The 4,629-nt window shown below is 39.3% G+C and overlaps 1 non-coding gene and 2 pseudogenes across 1 annotated transcript; 2 read left to right on the top strand and 1 right to left on the bottom strand.

The window, feature by feature from the left end:
- Positions 1–443: 443 nt before the first annotated feature.
- LOC150065778 (U2 spliceosomal RNA) lies at positions 444–559 on the bottom strand (annotated as a pseudogene).
- Positions 560–1,466: 907 nt separating this feature from the next.
- Positions 1,467–1,573, top strand: LOC150065777 (U6 spliceosomal RNA). Its single transcript, XR_016535059.1, has one exon. It is a non-coding gene; the product is annotated as a U6 spliceosomal RNA (small nuclear RNA).
- A 1,383-nt stretch (positions 1,574–2,956) lies between these two features.
- On the top strand, positions 2,957–3,930 carry Or2k2 (olfactory receptor family 2 subfamily K member 2; annotated as a pseudogene).
- The last annotated feature ends 699 nt before the right edge of the window (positions 3,931–4,629 follow it).

Genomic DNA, 4,629 nt, shown 5'->3' with positions numbered 1-4,629 from the left:
ATGATAGGACTCCTCTAAGTTTATCCTGTTGTACTTCAGTTCTGGATTGGGCTAGTTTTCTTAGGAGCTGGAATTCCTGGTAGTTGAGAATGTTATTTAGAAGCTAAGATCTTTATTGTAGGTATAATCCAGTGCTAGTAAGATTTTATGTGCTAGGCATCGTGGCTCATGCCTGTAATCCTAGCTATTCAGGAGGCTGAGATCTGAGGATCGCAGTTCAGAGCCAGCCCGGGCACTAAAGTCCCATGAGACTCTTGTCTCCAATTAACCAGCCGAAAACCGGAAGTGGTACTGTGGCTGAAGGGGTAGGGAGGTAACCTTGAGCTGAAGAGCTCAGGAAGAGTGCCCAGGCCGAGTCCAAGCCCTGCTACCAACCAAAAACAAACAAAAGATTTTATGTGTATATTGAAAGTATATTGAATTAAATTTTGGATATTTTGAGTAAAAGCTATGTACATTTAATAAAGTTTCTGATATATTATTGAGTTATATTGATTTGTGATTTAAACTGATAAGAACAGATACTACACTTGATCTTAGCCAAAGGCCGAGAAGCGATTGATTTGTGATTTAAAAGAATAAACGTTCTTTGCTTAATTTTGGAACCTAAGAAGTAATTTCACACAATGCCAGCTGGGCATTACAAGCTCACACTTGTAATCCTAGTTACTCAGAAGGTGGAGGAACCGCTATCTGAGGATAGCGGTTCAAAGCCAGCCTGGTACTAAAGACCATGAGACTCTTATTTCCAGTTAACCACTAGAAAACTGGAAGTGGCACTGTGGCTCAAGGGGTAGGGTGGTATCCCTGAGCTGAAGAGCACAGGGACAATGCCCAGGTCCAGGGGTAGGGAGGAAGCCTTGAGCTGAAGAGCTCAGGGACAGCACCCAGGCCCAGAGTTTAAGCCCCACGACCAACCAAAAAAAAAAAAAATCATATGCCTTGTAATTCAAAGGGTATCTTTTCTCTGTATTTGATTAAATACTATATTACTAGTACTTACAAAAAAAAGCCTTCATATAGCTAGAGGAAATAGGATTTTTTTTCCTTTGGTAATCCTTACAGATATTTTGGAGGGACTTTGATTTACTTTCTGTGTGATTTAAAAGTTTGATATAATTGGATCTTTGGGACATTATCCCTGAAGGATGTGAAGTTTCAAGGCTCTGTATTTTTTTTTTTTAGTGGCTGAACTTTAAATTGTTTGGGGACAAGTATTTTTCCCAAGCAACAATGACCTAAATATATGTAATATTTCAGTTGCTATCTTTTGATATTTTTAATTATTGTGGCAACAGTCAGTAATTTGGAAAGAGATGAATTACACTATTGATTTTTACATAATCAATGTTTTTCACATAGCTAATATTATGAAGTATATCATATGACTATTTTGTTTGGAGTTCGGAGGGGAGAACCAACTTTTCTTGACTATTTTAAAAATATTTATAGGAAATTAAAATATTGTGCTCGCTTCGGCAGCACATATACTAAAACTGGAACGATACAGAGAAGATTAGCATGGCCCCTGCGCAAGGATGATACACAAATTCGTGAAGCATTCCATATTTTTTCCAGTTTGGCCCTCTAGCAAGTGAGGGAAGTAATACCAACAAGTATTTCCTGGAATACCAAGATGTCATTCAGTGTGACACATGGCATCCATACCTGCAGTAAGCTGCTTGGGACTCATGACTAAACCAGAAAGACAAAAGAGGAAAGGACTTACTAATAGAGTGAACATGATATCCAGAAGAGAAAGATCCTTGTATAAAATCATGGAAATAATTTAAACATCATTAGGCACCTTTCATAACGTAAGATATTGTCATAAGATTACTATTTTCACTTCCTACTATCTAACACCATCTAGTGAATAGTGAGGAAAAATTATTAGATTGACTGATCTTGGGAAGAAAGAAAAGACAGCAGAAATAAGAAAGGTGAACATGAACAATTACATTGCTAGCTACTGGTGAAGAGTCAAATGGCTACCTGAATGACTGTATTTAAGGCTATGTTTATTTGAAACTATCGAGGAGATGATCAGTGGTCAAAGGAAAGTCTGAAGGTACAAAACCTAGGTAAGTCTTTGGGAATAATTTCGCAATATAAAATAATATGCCTTAAGTGTTTTTAAATGTATGATCTTCCATGATAACTTGACATCTTCTGCAGGAGTTTAATTTCTGCACTGCCTTGATATGCATATGTTGTGATGTATATGAAGAGCATTACTTGTGTGTAATTTGTAGAACCCTTTACCTTTACTCTTTACTCATAAGGCTATGGGTATTAATCATGAATGAAATGATGTAGTGGGCACTGTTAGTGTTTCAATGAAGCAGACAATTTCATGTGATTTATAAACTGGCTCTTAAATGCAACCATGGAACTTTGAGAAAAGTTTTCCTACTTTGAAACAAGTAGACCGAGCCCCAGCTGTTAGCTGAAAAGGATGACACTCATTTAGACCCAGAACTTCATAACTGCTGGTTCAAAATTTGCTCAATTATCTGTTTCTTTTCTTCCAGAGAAGGTCATGATTCCTTTCTATCGTGTGTGATAAGCTTTCATTCCCCCGCTTACCTGGCTTACATTTCTTATTTGTGTACAATAATTTGTTCAATATGGATTTATATTTTTCCTCATTTAATAGCTTTCACATCTGTATTACAAGCCTACCATGGTGAGGATAGGGATATAAGCTGAGATTAATATATTCATTTCATTTTTGGATTCTCTATTTTCTTAATTTTGTCATGGAAGAATCAAGTCAATCTAATTGGCTTTCCTTTCATAAGGCAAATAAATACCCTCTCTTCGGATTTCAAGTGATGAAAATGTGTTTTGATAGTAGTGCTTTTCTAACTGTACAACCATTACACTTTATCCATTTCTTTATGCCCTCAGATGACTTGAAGGCACCAATACTAGAATACATACAAGTGAGAAAATGCAAAGGGAAAATTTCACTGCTTGGAGCCTCTTGATGCTGGAAGGGTTTTCCCAATACTGGAGACTTCAGCTTGTCCTCTTCGTCTTCAGCCTTGTCATGTACCTGACTACCCTCCTGGTCAACAGCACTCTCATTTTAATCACTGTCTTAAATCCACACCTGCAAACCCCCATGTACTTGTTTCTTAGGAATCTCTCTTCCATAGATATTTGTTACACATCTGCTTTCCTTCCTACTTTATTGGTCAACTTGCTGTCATCACAGAACACCACCCATTTTTCTGGGTGTGCTGCATAGATGTACATAGCCCTTGCCATGGGCTCCATGGAATGTGTGCTTCTGGCTGTGATGGCGTATGATCGCCATGTGGCCATTTGCAACTCACTGAGATACGCCATTATCATGGAGAGGCAAGTCTGTGTGCCGATGGTCACTGTCTCCTGGGTGGTGGGCTGTCTGACTGCCATGCTGGAAACCAGCTTCGTCCTGCAGACACCCTTCTGTGGGAATCTCATCCATCACTCTGCCTGTGAAATCGTGGCGGTGCTCAAGTTGGCTTGCACACGTTCACTGCTCAGACATGGTGATGCCAGTCGTGAACACTGTCGTCCTGCCCATTCCCATGCTCTTAATTTGCATCCCTTCCACCCTCATTCTTTCTACTATTCTGAAGATGAGCTCGGCAGAGGGAAGAAACAAAGCCTTTTCTACGTGTGGTGCACACTTGACGGTGGTGATCTTCTATCATGGGGCTTCCCTGTCCGTGTACCTGAAGCCTTCTTCAGCAAATTCACAAGAAATAATAGACAAAATCATCACATTATTCCTACACTGAACCCCATCATTTATAGCTTAAGAAACAAAGAGGTGAGAGATGCTGTGAAAAAGTGGATGGGCCAACTACCATTGCATCAAACGCATGGACATTTCTGACAAGGTCTTGGGGAGGGGGGAGAGCCTATGGTTTTAGCAAAGGTGTGCCCTTGACAGAACTCATGAGGGACTCGAGACCCCGTACAATTGCAGAGAACTCTGATGTGAGTTGTGAGGCATTACTGTGAAATGATTATGGATAGTAATTATCTGTGGATAATAGTTGATTTCAATATTCACTTATCAATATGTCCTGTCTTTACTGTTTTATGGTTGTGAGAATTGTTTTGTAGGTTTTCCAGATCTGGGGCTTGAACTCAGGGCCTGGGCACTGTTCCTTGGCTTTTTTGCTCAGCCGGGTGCTTTACCACTGAGGTATACCAACACATCTGGCTTTTGGTGGTTAATTGGAGATAAGAGTCCTATGAACTTTCTCCCCAGGCTGGCTTTGAATTGTGATCCTCAGATCTCAGCCTTCTGAGTAGTTAGGATTACAGATGAGAGCTACCGGTGCTCGGCTTGAGAATTTTTTGAACTTTAGAGTCACTGAACATTTTCTCAAGAAGAGAATTTATGTAAACATTGAGTCAGAAATTTGAGTGCTAGAAGAAACTTCTTTGTTTTCATTCTTGAACAGGGTAGAAACAGAAACAAATCACGTTAAAGATTGGTCTTCATTATGGAAGTGAGAAGCAAAAATCAAATACTTGGTCAACATTACAGAGTTGCAGAACTTTGGTGACAGCATCTTATTCTGCTACATAGTAGAGTTTTTCTAAGTATTCTTTCTAATATTA

The sequence above is a fragment of the Megascapheus bottae genome, chromosome 3 (assembly GCF_031878675.1).
Source record: "Megascapheus bottae isolate mThoBot1 chromosome 3, mThoBot2.hap1, whole genome shotgun sequence".
NCBI classification, from domain to species: domain Eukaryota; kingdom Metazoa; phylum Chordata; class Mammalia; order Rodentia; family Geomyidae; genus Megascapheus; species Megascapheus bottae.
This window is presented reverse-complemented; position numbering and strand designations above follow the sequence as displayed.